The following is a 16,076-nucleotide window of genomic DNA, read 5'->3' as shown; positions in this document are numbered from 1 at the left end:
TGGGACCTTTGAGTTTTGATCTGAAGTAAATTGAAATTTGCTTTTTTTTTTTTTTTTTGAAAGATTTTGAATCAGGGTCTTGAAGGACCCATGACATTTTTCAAACAGAACACTTGCTATATTCTTTTTGTTGTTGTGGCCTATCCCAGGCTAGGCAAGGAATCAGTGCTAAGTCAGCATTTCCCACGTCGCCCCTCATGGAGGGAGCAGAGAGGGGTAGGGCACGTGAGCAGCGGGAAGCAGCGTTAGGAGGAGGAAATCACAGGAGGAAGTGACGGGAAATAGCAGAGGAAGGGAAGAGAGAGGAAAAAGCAGAAAAGAGAGAATCAAATAGAGATAAGGGAATGAAAATGAGAGGAGGGGAGAGAAGAAAAATGAAAATGGAAGGAAGGAGTGGATAAAGAAGACTGATCTTAATAATTCTCAATCATGATCTTTCAGCCTGCTCCTCAGGTGGGAGCACAGTGTGGTTTGGAGCCCCCCAGTGCTGCCTTCAGTAGCTGTTCTCCGTTTTAGCTTGGCCAGAGGAGGGGCTCATGCAGGTTGGCCGTGCCCAGGGCAGCCCTGTGAGCCGCTGGCTCCGTCTGGTGCTTGCCCACCTCCAGCTGCCCAAGATCTGCAAGGAACAGCAGCGAGCACCGGGTCCTGGTTAAATCTCAGCAGGTTTATCGCTTACAAAACCATCACAAAAGATGAAGTAATGTCCTGTCTGGACACATACTGGGCTCTAGGTCCTCCTTTTTTTTTTTTTTTCTCTTTTGTAAAAGGAGAGCTATCTGATGTGTTTTGTTAATGTCAAAAAACAGTTATTGTGATTTAGAGAAGCTAAGGGTTTAAAATAAAATATGCATTCAGTGCTTTCAAACAAAGATTTGGTGACAATCAGGTTACTCAAATGTGTGCCCTTTTATCAAAGCCTGAAGTTTTTCTTTTAAGGTGTTTGTAGAATATCTCTTCTCTTATTGTGCCCTCTTACAATTACAGATGGAATGATGAAAACACGTGTTCCCATGCAATTACTTGCTGCTGCCTTATAAAAAGCCAAAGCATAAATCAACTTCAATATGGAGTAAACTAATAGCATCATTGTGAAAGAACAACCTGAAGAGTTTTGCCCTACTACTGAAAATGAAAGCAGACCTCAGCTGATGAGAGTAAGCCTCTGTAAAGAGAGGTTTAAGATGAGATGTGAAGGTGTTTGACTCGGCTTTCCCAGCCTGCTGAGAATGAATTTTGGAATTGGGCTGGACAAGAGTTAAGAGCACATCTTCCATGTACCTTTGGCTTGTATTTTGGAGAGGCCGATATGCTGTCCTTGGGTCATCTGAAACATCAGCTGCCCTAACAGAGAAGAGCTGACTGGTGATAAATGCACTGATCCTATTTATGCATCACTTTCCAACTCATCAAAGCAATTTTAAAATCAATATGTTACATTTAACAGGGAGGCCATGCATTTCTCTCTGGGCAGGAATAACACGCCGAGTCTGCTAAGGGAGAATTAACGTTCCAGGTGCAGCGTTTGGTACAAACCACAGAATATAAAGAATATTCCAGGAAAGCCATAAAGGGAGATGACGCAAAGATGTTTTCTGGGATGTTAAAAATACAGCTATGCTTGTGAGCTGCTGTGTGAGCTGGAGTGCAGGAGACATCCGCAGATGTCAGGAGTGCCGTGCTGAGTCCTGAGCAGCTCCTGCCATTTTAACGTGTAACGAGGCCAGGGGACAGCTTTGTGCAGCATTCATAACATAATGCAGCTGATGTACGTAAAGATGTCTGAGAGGGGAAGGCAGGTCTGCCAGCAGTGCTGTTGATACCACAGTGATCTGTCTGGGCCGGGGGCTGCCGACTCGAATGCAGGGCTGCAGGATCAAGCCGCTGCGTTTTGAATGGGTTTGAGCTGTTCCTAAATAAAGCTTCATTAGTTAGGGTGGCACCGCTCTGTCTGCTTCCTACTGAGCAGCAGGAAGACAAAGAGAGCATCTACAATCGTAATAGTTTAACAGAAATTGATTTAAAGCCTGGAATAATAGGAAGCTTAGAGAGCCTGGATGAGAGATGGTGTTGGGCAGAAAGAGGTGGGAATGAAGAGGAGCAAAGCCCAACCAGCTGCAGACGAAGGAGGAGTGAATCTTCTCTTTTCATCTGTTGGTTGAAGCACCACATCTGCAAACAGATGTGGATGTTCATGATGCATCTAGGAAACTGTTCTCCTTGACTTCGTGACTTGTTCGTAGTGCCGCGCTCTCAGCCCCAGGCAGACTGGCTGCATGGCCCTGGGCAAATGGGCACCCAGGGTCATTACGCAGGTTCTGCCTTACTGTGTGCTCTGGTGAAAGGCTTGCATATGGCTTCCAGCTTTCAGAGATTTCTGGTCTGTCCAAAATACTTAGGACTGCAACATCTTAGACCTGTGCATGTCTTTGTCTTTTTTTTTTGATTGCTGAATGTGAAGTAGTTTGGCTTTTATGATGTGTCTATGTATATGATTTTAGTAGCTTGGATTGCTTTTATATATTTATGGTGAAAATTACAGCTGCTTAAAAATTGATTATTGATCATAGGAAGACACTAGATGTTTTTAATCTTCAGAGGCAGAATTACAAATTATTAAGTGATATAAAGTATTTTAGTTAAGGGCATTTTATTAAAAACACTTCATCTAGCATTTACAGAAAGGAAATACATTGTGTTTCTTTATGTGAGGTCTCACAGAAAAACATGGTGGGACTTAGCCCTTGTCACTCAGTAACTGCACTGATGTTAATAAGACAAGATTAGATTCTTTCCGAATTGCATAAAACACTGAAAGATTCAAAAGCAGGGGTTTGGGGAGCTGTAGCATTCCAATTGCAGTGGATAAACTATCTGCAGGAGTTGCGATCTGTTTGCACACACACACAATACGTTCTAGTTTTCTACTGAAAATTTATGACTACTGTCATGTATGCTATATATAGAATGTCTGATCATGTATGTAAATGTACATATATTTACACAACAATGTGTATACACATGTATATAGTATGTATATACATACACACTGTATCGTGCTTTGAAAATCCAAAGGCTGCGTTAGGCCATGCAGCAGGTGCCTTTTTGGTGCATGCGGAGCAGTGCCCGTCCCAGCCTCCCTGAGGGTCTGCTCGGCACGAGGCTCTGCCAGGCCCTGGGCATGAGGAGCTGCAGCAGAGGCTCCCTCCCTTTATTTCTTGTGACCAGGTGCCTGAATATGGGGGCTGCTTACACGCTCTGGAGTAGCGGCTGTACCAGGTGTGCGGATGGGGACGTGAGGCTGGCAGGCCGAGCCTTGTGAATCAGGTAGAAGAGAGGCCTTCAGCACGGGGTCTGCACTCTCTGTCAGTGCTGGGGCTGAGCAGGAAACTGGTTCCTCCCTTGGGGAAGATGACCAAAGAGACACGATGTGCTCCAGGAGGCCGGTGGGGCTGCAGGAATGCCAGATGCCTTTGCCATTAACCTGCTCTCCTTAAGCTGGCTCAGGAGCTGAATAGTTCACCAGGGTAAATCCCATCCTTTCAAAAGGCAGCAGAAATACCACCATTATGATGTTCTGACGAACCAAAATATTTTTGTTTGCTGCAAAGGTTTAATTTGTGTGCAGCCGTGTTTCCCCCTTAGGATGTCAAAGAAAGAGGCTGTGCTAGTGCCGCGCTGCCTGCCTTGCCCCGATGACAAAGTGCTCCTGCGGCAGAAGTCACCTTCTGTGTTCAGCCAAGCTCGACTGGAGTTGTCCCTGTGGCTGTGCCGCCGAGGGACTCTGAGGGCAGTTGCGGGTGCAGAGCCATGGCACCGTATTTCAAGCGATAATAAAAACTCCTCGGATAAATTGAGGGAGCGTGGCTTTCTGCTGCAGCACGTTGGGGGTACCTAAGCCAGTCTATCATTGTGCGAAGGCAGCAGATGCAGTCAGTGCTCGGAGGAAATGGTTCATGACCCGATGATGCTTCCCAAGGGATGCAGCCAGGAAACAAAGAGGCGCTGGGGGCTCCTGGGGTGGGAGCAGCGCCGAGGGGAGGGCGAGGGAAGCAGCAGGAGAGGACAATGGGAGGAGCGAGCAGGAAGGCACAGTCCAAGCCGAGAAGCCCTTTTTGCTTCAGGCTGTGTGGCTGGACGCAGTGCTCTGGGTGCTGGGTGGGATGCTCGCTGCACAAGCTTATTGAAGGCGATCCCTGGGAAAGCATGCATTGATGGGGTGCTGCCAGAGTATTTTAGTCCATGTGCAACCCATGCTGAGAATAGGGGAGCACTGGTGTGAAGCACCGCCTGGCTGCGGGTCCAGGGCAGGCAGCCAGGGTGCTCCCCGGGGGCTGTACCCTGAGGAAGGACACCACGAGGCTGAGGGGAGAAGCTGGCCTGGCCTTGGGTAAATCCTCAGGTGTGTCCCTGTCTTCAGCTGATGTCACAGCTGTGGAGGAAACACCTGGTGGTGGTGGACCAGAGACAGAGTGGCCCCTGGGCTGTCCCAATCTCTGCACCCATCCCACAGCTGTCACACGGGCAGACGTGGCCATGCCAGTGTGTGGATGAAAGCAAACCCTATGCAGCGTGGGCCACAGCATGTCACCCCAGTACCATCCCTGTGCTCCCCCCTTCAGGGCTCATTTGTTGGTGCTTTTGCTCCAGCTGGGTGTTTGGCCCCATTGTGTTTGCATCAGACAAATCCAGCCCAGCTGTGCTGGTGCAAAGGAGCAAATAGTTTCAGAAAACAACTGTAAGATAAAGATGTAACAAATGAAGACAAAAATGTTGCTAACAGGCCTCATTGGTGGTGACGTTATTTGCAAATAGCACTTGGAGATTAAAAAAAAAAAAAGTGAAATAAAGCAGCTTTTCTCTGAACCTGTCTGTGCTAAAGCCACACCCTTGCTCAGTCCCCACCTGATGCTGGTTTTCCCCTGTCCCCACACAAAGCTGTGGCTGTGTGGGCGCTTGCTGGGGCCTGGGATGCCCCCACGAGGAGGGTGAGCTCAGTGGAAGAGGGACAGCAAGGGCTGTGCTGGTGTGCTGCTGTGGTACCAGGCAGGGCTCACCCCACACCAAGGGTAGGTCCCCAGTCGTTTGGCTTGAGTGTGTGTTGGAGCGTGTGTGTGTGCTGAGCCTGGGACACATCGCTGTGGTGCTGCATCTTCTCATGGGTAGTCACGGTGTTCCCTGCTGCCCTGTGACTTGCAATACCTATTTTATTATTTACACAAACTCATGTTCTTGCTGTCCTTGGGGAATTTCACCCAAGTAAGCGCTGAGCTACTTCATCTCCCTGTGAATCCATAAACACAAACACCTTGGATGTAGTTTTTCTGCTACTGTGGTCTCTATTATTCACTTTGGCAATGTCCTTTTTAAAGAAGCTAATAAACCTGTCACGACAAGTCCATCAAATCTCAGCAGGATGCTTCTTTCACTTCTGAGGTTCCTTTCATAACCAGCCTGCATGCTGGCACCATTCGTTAGAAGCATCCGGCCAGCTTTGTTCTTTAGCATTATTGTGCAATGCTTTTTTTTTCATGGTACCTGAAGCTCATAAGACAACTATCAGTTTGCCTCCTGATGGGGGAGAAGGCGTTTGTATTGTGTTTCATGTCTCGCGTCTCTGAAAAGGACTAGGAAACATAAGCACAGTAACTTGTGGGTTTTCTGTCTTAGAGAATTAGGATGTCTTTGCATTACTGAGCAGGCAAACATTGAGCAGCGCTTGATCAATAAGAGGCATTGCCAGAGGTCTGGTGTAGTCTACAGCAGCCAGCGGTAAGTGTTGCTATAGGCTATGGAACTAGGAATATAAAATGTCGAATGGCAGTAATAATTCATGCATCCTGGGACATATAAAACCAACAGTATGTCAATAGCTGTGGCATGCTCTGCAGAAAATATGCAGGATTTAGATATCGCAGGAGCCTGTGTTTTACTTTAAACCACACTTTCCTTGGTGAAATATAGACTTTCCCTATTTGGTAAAAGCATTTATTTTCAGTTTAACGTCGCTGCTTTTCTATTAAGATTCTAAGAGATGTGCAGCTCAGAAGGGGTCCCGAGATTCAGAGATTCGTAAAGCAAAATACATGTATTTATTGAAGAAAAAACACATAAAAGACTTGTAAAACAGGGTGCAATAGTATTTGAAATTCATGGACCACTTTGGCATTCATAAAAGCATATATGGTTCTCATGTTGGCTTTACTGGGGATTGGACTGTGCTGGCTGGGTTACCCAGGAGATATCTCTCATTCCCTGTGTGAAGCTCATTACAACCACTTCGTATTTTACTTGGAAAGTGAAATATCTTGTGAAATAAGTGAGAACTTCTCCAGTATTCATCCTCCTGAAAATACTTCAGAATAATTAATATTGCTTGACTCCTGTGAAAAGATACTAAAGAGGGTGAATTATTGCATCTGGGAGGCTACGGTAGGCATCAGAATAAAGACTGCATCCATCTGATACTGGGTCTCCTCTGTGCCACTGCTGCTTGGGAACATAGACGTGATGAGTGCTATTTTACCTGCTAAGGCTCCCACAAAAATTCTTCACATGAAACTTTAATGAGAAAAGGGGAAAAAAATGTTCAAGCAGACCCTTTCTAGTGCTTTCAGCTGTGTGCTCTTATGCACTCTAGCCGTGTGTTGCCAGGCCTCAATTTTGCTAAATCTGCCTGGAAGTAGAAAGGCAAAACAGAGAAGTTGCTTGTCACTCATGATTATATGAATATGGGCCTTAACATACAGGTAATACTTCTAAAAGAATTTAAAATATTAACAACAACAACAAAAAAAAGGCAAGAAAGGCATCACAAAGGAACCCACCATGCATTATTTAAATCTTCTCTCAAGCTGAGGGCTGAAACGCATCCGCATCGTCTGCTCTTCCAAGTGACAACGATCCCTCCGCTGGAGGGCTGGGGGTCCCGGCTCCCAGTTGTCTACTCTGCAATATGTATTTTTTAAAGTGCAGATTCAAACAATAATTAAACATCTTATATAATTTCTACGTTTTGAAGACCGCAAAGTGATTTAAGTGCAGTGGACTGTATCTATACAAATAGGCACTAATAGATATTTCAGCACATCTTGCTGAAGCAGATGTTAAATAAAAAATAAAAATTAAGCCCGCTGACTCTCTGAGACATATGAAAGGGATGTCTTTGTTCTGAGCAGAGCAAGTTGGCTCATTCTGCTCCTTCGGCTTGGTTCGAGGAGGATGTGTTTTGCAGTCCTCCCATGATACTTGGCAAATTTAAAGCTGTCACTGTTGATCCTGCTTCTCTTTGTATTAAAAGAATGTCTGTGGTGTTTATATTATGGGGGAAAATGCTATTTCTGCTGATTGTATTTTCATTGTCTCTTTTCTTATGACTGTACTGTTTGCCAGCAGCTGAGGGGCCACTTTGATGCTTGCTCTGATGCCATGGTTTATTGTGTAGCACAGTTGAGCCTAGGGTTTTCCTTTCTCATCAGAGCTGACATACTGGGTAAAAAATAAAGCTTTTATTTAATTATGGTTATCTCATAAAGTCTGCGTTTGTTATAGCTGATAGGGTGCTGGAAACCAAAGTTTGTAAATACCTATGTATGTTCTGGTTTGTTTCTAATCCCAGTGTTGTTTTGCCTGCTTCTGTTCCTCACCCTGACCATGCACATGAGCAGGCTTGCAAACCTGTTTGTGGAGTGAAGATAGCAGGAATACGTGCATGCTACAGCCTCTACTTTGTTCACTGTTCCTGCTTAAAGGGATTAGCATCCAATGAAAGAAAACGAATGAACCTTGTTTCAGGAATTCACTCAGGGAAGGGAGTAGCCAAAATAAGCAGAGCCTTGGTGCTGGCGGCAGAGACAGAAGCAGCTTATCTGGGTTCAGGTGTGTGGCGTGATGCCTGCCTCTGCCTTGCTGCTGCGAGAGGTGTACGGGTTCACCCTGGGTGCTGGTGTGTGTGGTCTGACCCTCAGGTACCCACAGAAAGATGCTTGCTGGCCCCGTTCCCCACCCCTCTGCTGAGCCCATGCTGCATGTCCTTGTGGTGATGCCAGGCAGAATTTGAGCAATATCCACTTGAATGTAGCTATTCCTTTTCTTCCTGTGTCTCACAGCTATTTGCAAGCTGATGAGAAACCATTCTGTCTCCATTTTGCAGATGGAAAAGGAGGGACTTCGAGAGACTGTGTGATTTGTCTGGGATGATGCAGCAAATCAATGGGAGGAAAAAAAAAAAAAAAAGGATCAGGCCACTCCATGCAATTTAGGGGTGCCTTTAACTGCCCCAGGGGCTTCCTAGGGGAAGGTATTCCAGTTCCCAAAGAGACAGCTTCTATCACAGGAGTGTTCCTCCATTATTTCTGTCAGAGTATTGCTGCTAACAGCGGAGAAATGCAAAATATATTATTCATCTCTCCTACTTATAAAATCAATACCTATGAAAATACAAATACAATTTAAATCAAAGGGCACTTGTTCAGTGCAGATCCTACTAATTAGGTATGATTTCCCAACAATTTCTTAAATTATTTATCCAAAAGATGGGTAGCAGGCAATTTATGTGCCCCAGAGTGAATATTATAAACCTCTTGTCATGATACAGCAAATGTGAAATGTACTGCAATGCAATATGATTTGTAACCCTGATGAACTAATGCAATATCAATAGACATCAATCTGTGGAAAAAATCTGTCTCGTTATAACATCTAACGAGATACGTTGAAAGCCAATAACCTTGTGAAATGGACATGCCTTGGTGAAGGATACAGATTGTGCTGCTAGGAATCAATTAAGACTGTAATACCCACCTGTGATGGAAGTTACTAAGCCACCACCACCAAAAAAGAGGTTTACATTATGCACGGACATCCATCGTGGAAGCAGCTCCTTCTTGGCTGGCGGCTGGCTTTCCGAGCAATTCCACTGTCATATTTAGGCCTTTTTTCTCATGCTGGCATTGCATATTCTAGTTCCAGAGTCAACATCTAAGCAATATTTCTCCCATATCTGGTTAAGGACAATTTTAAAAAAATTCAAAGAGAAGAACCAAATGGTTTTGAAGATTTTTGTGTACAAAATAGGAGGCAGATCTCCTGTAAAGTGAAGGGTCTACATTTGCTAGTCAATAATGTAGACCAATGCTCCACAATTTTTAATCATAAGGACTTTTCTTATGCAGCTCCTTTGGGTATTTATTTTCAAATATAAACTCCCATTCGTATAGTAGGTCTTAAAAATTCAAGCTTGCAAGCCACCCAGCAACTGAAAATCCTTAATTGCATTACATAAATGTATCTACTCACCAGGTTGTTTTCTGTCGATGATTGAAAAGAAGTCTGAAATATTAGGCATTACCACTCAGATCTTAAACCTCTCCTCAGCACCTTCCTCTACAGCCATCGTAGCGACCAGGCTACTGAAAAAGGCAACAGTATCTTGAGCAAAAAGCTGGAGTCGTCCAAAGTGCCAGCACATTTCAGTTACTGCAGCAGCCTGTGATCTTACTGCACCTTTGGCAGTACTTAGAGGGAAACAAGGCAAAGCCTTAACTTGGGATTTCATGGCATTTTAAAGTACAAGTCAGAATTTTAATGGTATTTAAACCTTCCTTATTAGTAGTACAATAAGTGTCTTTCAGCTAGTGTTCAGCAAATTCCTTCCTGGTGGTCTGTAAAAGGCAGTTCTGAAAGTCACAGAGCTGGAGACTGAATGTGGGGTATGTGGCCAGCTCGGGAGTGGGTTGCTGTGCTTGATCTGATGGGAGGACTCGGAGCATCTGAGGAAGTGCTGCATTAAGGCAGTGCTACCGCTCTCCTTACCATGGGCTGTTCAGGTAGTAGTACAATGTATGAAGAAGTGTTGCGTGAATATGCTGGTTATGTAGGATTAGTTCACCATCATTCAGCTCTTCTTATATTATTACTGTTTTTAATTAATGGAGATTTGGAAAGTATTTGTCTGGCAGGTGTGAGAAAAAGGTTCAGTCCCAGAGTGTTTATGTTAGGAATTCTAGGTACATCAAGTGAAGAGACAGTCCTATGATAATGTTTTGCACTTTCTCATCCCATTCTTATTTAAATTAGAACAAGCTATCTGGAAGGAACATCAAACATTGCAACTACTGTTTAGTGGTATTTTCATTTTCTTGTCCTGCCTAATTTCTTTCAGACATATTTAAAAAGTGTGTGTTTGTACATTAGTGACTGCAAAGGTTACCTAAATTAACACCACAGACTAATTTTGTTTTAAATGGAGGGAGGAGCACATCTGTTTCAAACAGCTTTGTAATATGCCTTTTGTGAGTTCAAATCACATATAGTAATAACCGCTTAAGGGAGCCGCTACATGCACAACTACTTATTTGCAATAGTTTTAACCAGTGCAGCTATAAAACAGCACTAACATTTTGGTGCATTGAAATAGGTTCCTCCTTTCCTCTCCCCTTGAAAATTCAGCCTATGTCACTGTTTAATGGATACCAAAGATGAGTTTGTGTTCCTCCCCACGGCAGATGTGTTATTTGCTGTAGGACTGTTTGGGTATATCTTTTATATTTTGTATTCATCTTCCTTAGAAAGAGGCATGAAATGTTTTGTAGTTGTAATTAATATTATTTTTCAGCCAGGAATTGTTATAATTATATAGCACTATAAATATAATTGAGATAACTCTCTAGATCATATCTCTGGATTGAATTTAGGGGTTAAAAGTGTTGCTGTTCATCACACCTGCTTAGGAAGGATATAGTTTGGAAATGATCACAAACATCATACCTCATGCAAGCCTAGATCAAATGGCTTACGTAAATAGAGAAATATGCCTTTTTCCATTGCTGTCCTTTCTACAGATAAGGATGTGTACAGCCTGCAGGTATCTACACTGGGCAAACTGAAAGTAAACAAATAGAAATGTGTTCAACTGAGAAATTTCTATTGTAAACGATTTTGCCTTAAAATGTGGAAGGATCAAAGAAATGCTTTGCAGAATAGATCCTCCATCTCAGGGAGGAGGCAGAGGACTGCAGTGGTACTGTCTGGCCTCTCTTGCAGTAGCAGGGGCTGGCCATCTGTAATGCACCTCTCCTGTGGTACAGGAAAGCACTGTTAACATTCATTTTTCAAAGGGAGAGCTGTGACATGGACAGAAATTAAGCAACCTGTCCATACACATAAGGGAATTCTTTAAAAGAAAAGGATTTGAAGAAAGCTGTGTGAGGCTGGGGCTAACACCCTAAACCATTAGCCAATCCTTGCAAAATTTATGTTGCCAAGTCTGTTGCCACTGAAATCTGAAAGCAAACATTAGCAGCCAAGAACATCATGCTAATTAATTGCCTCACGAGGACACAATTTCCAAGATCTAATGAAAGATGGAATCCAGCTCCCATATGTCCCGCTTTATAGCCCAAGAAAATGTGCCTGTATTTTTTGTAGAAAGAGTGAGCAATGTCCAACTACACGTCTCTCAGCTGAATAAAGCTAATCACCAGGCCCAGAGACAGAAATGGCCGTTCATCAGCAACCGGACTGAAAAGCCAAACCAGGATCTGTCACTGAAGAACCATTTTGATTTACCGTGTTAAAGGCAGCTTCAGAAGGTGATAATCGAGCACCTCTCTGCTTTTGTGCTAGGACAACAGTACCCAATACTGTGCGTGTAGCTACTCTGCAACCTTGCCAGTTCATTTAAAATAACAATAAAAAGTAAGAGTTAACATGTCATATTCTCGACAAAATATTGGAAAGAAGACAGAGGTCTCCATATCAATCAAGTCAACAGTATGTGCCAGCACTGCCTTGCTTGTTCTTGCTTGAACTTGAAATTGCTGTAAATGGGGTGTTCGTACCAGAAGGACACATGTAGCTGCAGGGGAACGGTAAGGGCTGCAGAGAGAGGTGTCCTTATGGGAGCATGTCCATGTCTTGAATGTGGATATCCTGTCCTGGCGTGGCTCTCAGGTTTGATCTCTAGAGGCACATGGACTGTATTACCACAGCAGTTCAGACCCGGATTCTCAGGGTCGTCAGGGAGCCTCACACGGAGCGGACCGGGAGGCCCCATGCAAACTGGGAAGTGACAGGACTGTGGAGCAGGATTTGCCAGACATCAGTGTACACCCCAGGTCTTCTGAGCATCGCTTCATCCACCCAAACACTGCTAGTGTTTGTTAAATGGTCAATTTTTGGGAACACTGAAAATTCTCACCTTCCTCTGTCATCCTTTATATATGATACATGTGGAACTGATGATCTGAAAAGAGTATCTCAACACCATGTTTAGTGGAAATGGGCACAGTGAAAGCAGGCACAAATTGCACAGCAAGGTTTCACCTTAAGTACTGAAGAAAATATATTTTATTCTGTCTACGTCGGGATTAAAGAGAAAAAAAAAGTCAAGGTAAGTAATTATAACACACCAGCCATTGTTCATTTCTTCAAGATCTCTCTGGTTTGTAGAGAATAATGATATTTCTGAACTTCAACAACTTCCACACAGGAAGGCGCATCATTTTGACGGGCCTCAGTAAAATATTTAAAATCATAAGGGTGGCCATTATGCAGCATGTGGGATAAAGTTAGACACAGGGTAGTTTTCTGAAATTGGGCTTTAATTTCACACTAGATTTTAGGTGACACAAAACTCCAAAGGCATTCCTGGTACTACTCCCTAAGGGATGAGATCAGCACTTATGAGTGCGTGTTTTGATGACACAGCTCAGAAGATTAAAGTGATTTTTATTATGGAAGGATCAAGGTGATAAAAAGCATGTAATACATGAACAACTCTCAGTCAGACAAGCCAAGAAAGGTCATAATCCATTATATTAATGTTATAAATGTTATCATAAATTGATAGCAGGATGATAAACTGGTATTCTTGCACTTTTTGTTGTTGTTTTAAAGCACTGCTGTTCTTAAACTTCACTCTGTCCTTGTAAGACAAGTTTAATTTTTCCTCTCAGAATAAAGGACCTTAAAGATTTTCAACATAACGTAAGTAACATTTACATGGAGGTTAGAAAAGCTGTTGTATTTTTTTTTTTTTTTTTTTTTTTTTTACTTTTTAAAGTAACTGGCTGAAGTGTGTCAGCAGAATCCAAGACACCATGCACGGATGAGGGAGGAGAAACCAGCAATGCGATAATTCCAGGCTGTTTGGATGCTGTCCACCATTAGTTTATTTGAACCTTAGCCCCTTACTTTATAGGGCATCTATAAAGCAGGCAAGATTTATCACACTTTCAAAAGCTGTCCTGATGACAGTGACATTATGGGCCCTGCTCTCTAGAGCCAGCTGCTGTCTTACAGCTCCTAAATTCTCACTGCTGTTCACCAAAAAATCTGCACTGTGACTGTTGATCAGTCCAGATCCTCATTTGTTGTGTTTACTTAGGATCCTTAGATCCTCCAGGATCTCCAATGATTTCTAGACCCTAAGGGAGATGGATGTTTAGCTGGAGCAGCACATGCAGTGCAGCAGCAGCAACCACCTTCCCTTTTGGGGGTGGGTGCAGCAGAGGAGCCCTGGTATGCAGGGGAGTGCTTTTGCTGGAGAATTTACCTGGGGACCTTCCTGGGGCCTTTCAGATGTCCACAGGGATCTGAGCAATGCCCTCGAGAGGAGGCAGCCCAGTGGCTGTCAGCAGCACATAGCTCCTGGAATTACCCCAGCCCTCCTCACCAGGGGCTGCGACAGCACAGTGCGTCTGAGGAGGCTTTCTTCTCAGCAGCACCACTGCCCGGGGGGCTGCATCCACTGCTGACCAGTTAAGGGCCAGGAGTAGATCGTTGCCACCTCACATAAATCTGTTCCCACCACAGGCTCCCAAGAGAGGGTGAGGGGTGACCTCTGAGCCCCTCCAAAACCAAAGCCTCATGTCCACGCTCGCTAACTTTACCAGTTCTACAAGGGAATTACATCCTGCTGGAGCATGGACACATCGGAGGAGAAGCAGCAGCCCAGCTAGCACCGCACAGCTTGGTTTCTGGCACCTGGGGGAGCGGTATCACGAACTCCAGAAATGAAAGAGAAATTGAAGGTGAGTTACCACTTCTTGTGTCCAAGGGGAACAGCAAGGTGAGTACTTCTGGAAAGTGCTGTGCTGTATTTACTGAGCACATCAGACCAAAGCTGTGGTTTTATGTCGGACTTAAAATTCAGCATTTCCGGCAGACTCATGCTGATGCACGGGTGCGATAACATTGACGCAGGCAGGAGACAGCCACCAGTGAGTCACCACCCGGCTTCCTCCAGACCTGGGTGCCTGCGGTAGGCATCCTGTGGCTCTGCTGCTCTGGCCTGTAAACATCCCTGATCTAGTCTAGCTTGTACAATCTACAGATAAACCGTGTTTGTACCGTGCAGGCAAATGTTCAAAGTGAAACCAATATGGGCAAACATGAACTGTCTAAGATACTGCAAAGCGTTACTTCAAGTGTGTGCATAATGCCTGGAACCACAGGCAGGAAAATACATTTACAGACTATCAAATTATCTTGGGATAATAGTGTAATGCTTTTCACTGCTGTACTGTGTGTTCTGATAGCCAAGCAAATAATACTACAGCTGGAAGAGGACCAGAATTTCAAAGCGGGGAGGTTGTATAAGCAGAGTGCTTCCAAAAGAGTGACTATTTTTTGTGTGTTATTTTTGGGTTATGTTAAAAACAAATATGGTTATTTTTGTGACTCGGAACTGCACAGAGTAACACCCTATGATAAACAAAACCTTTAGACAGTTTGTCTACTTTGTAACATAACCTGCGAAGTGCTTCCTTGCTCATGTGAAGTTACTTCTCTCTGCAACAATATTCTTTTGATCAAATGTGTTTTCAGAACTGGCACAAACAAATCAAGTAGCTAAACAACTATAGCAGTTTGCACGCAGAAGTGGTTTGAATATAAATTTTTTCAAGCACATTATTTGAGAAAACAGTTCCCTTTGAAATTTTGGGCTACAGATATATTCTGTAGTGCTGTTTATGATCTCTTTAGAAGCGTATGACACCCAAAGTGCTTTTAGGACGCTCCAAGGTATACCAAAGAGCATTAACTTCAGCACAGCTGGGAATGTCCCCAGATTCACTTATAAATACATATTTCTTATATACTGTATGTTAACTACAGTTAACATAGACTTGGTCACTGAGAATAATCCTCAGAGTAAGCCTATTAGGTGAGATTTAGCATCTACATGTTTCTGCTCACATCTGCTTGCTTGACATATGTAATCTGCCTGGATGTCACAGTTTACATCCTATTTTCATTGGAGAATAATGAAACTTGATCGGTGTCTTCATCTCCTCTGGCTCTCTAAGAAATATTTCTGCTTGTCAGCTCCTCCTTACCAGCACTCTTTGGCATGAACCTTAGCAAGGTCCTTTATTAAAGTGGAGTACATGCAAAGCTTGCAAGCAATCGAACAATTGATCGTTGTTTGTGCAAAAAGGGTGCAGCAGTGTTACTTCAAGACAGTAAGAAAGTAAAGGTGGTATCATAATTTCCTAAACTGGATTTTCTGTACTTATTCTCTCATGAAGTTCTGACATATTACTATTTTGACAGCAGCAGCTTTCTGAAGACTTATGTTTCCTTTTAATTCTTACAAAACTTAACTGCAACCACTTCAGTAATTTTAGAACAGCTTAGTCCGAGAGGTAAATTAAAATTAGGGAAAATTAGACCGTTTCTAATGAGGTGGTTATTACACTGAATAATGATGATTATTGGTTCTGCTTAATAAAACTGTCAGCTAGTGCAAAATATATATTACGTTAAATTACATTACATTATATTTCGATCAACTCAGAAATTCAGTGCCTTGCTTTCCCACAAACCACTTGCATAACAAAATGTTAGACAATGCTTCCTTTTCCAAGTAGTTTGAAACGTGAAGCTTTCAAATGCATCCCTTTAAAGCCCTGATTTAAGGCCCATTAGATGCAATGCGGTGAGGATTCATGCTGACTGCAGTGCCGTGTGGGCCAGGACTTCACTAAAGCAAGTAGTGTGCTCTTCTACCGTCTGTGCTAAATATCTGCATAGTACTGTTGTGGCAGATATTTCACAGTATTCTTAGCCTGATA

At 43.5% G+C, this 16,076-nt stretch overlaps 1 long non-coding RNA gene across 5 annotated transcripts in view; it reads left to right on the top strand.

The window, feature by feature from the left end:
- LOC121074309 overlaps positions 1-16,076 on the top strand; it is a 43,275-nt gene that overhangs the window by 20,398 nt on the left and 6,801 nt on the right. For 3 of the 5 annotated variants that reach the window (XR_005822270.1, XR_005822266.1, XR_005822269.1), the window contains exon 4: positions 13,813-14,030. This is a non-coding gene — a long non-coding RNA (uncharacterized LOC121074309). Of the gene's footprint in view, positions 1-984; positions 14,031-16,076 lie in introns of all 5 variants that reach the window. The other 2 variants (XR_005822268.1, XR_005822267.1) reach the window with 1 other exon arrangement.

Source organism: Cygnus olor, chromosome 8, assembly GCF_009769625.2.
Source record: "Cygnus olor isolate bCygOlo1 chromosome 8, bCygOlo1.pri.v2, whole genome shotgun sequence".
Classification (NCBI taxonomy): Eukaryota; Metazoa; Chordata; class Aves; order Anseriformes; family Anatidae; genus Cygnus; species Cygnus olor.
The sequence above is the reverse complement of the archived record's forward strand: the minus strand, read 5'-3'. Positions and strand labels throughout refer to the sequence as shown.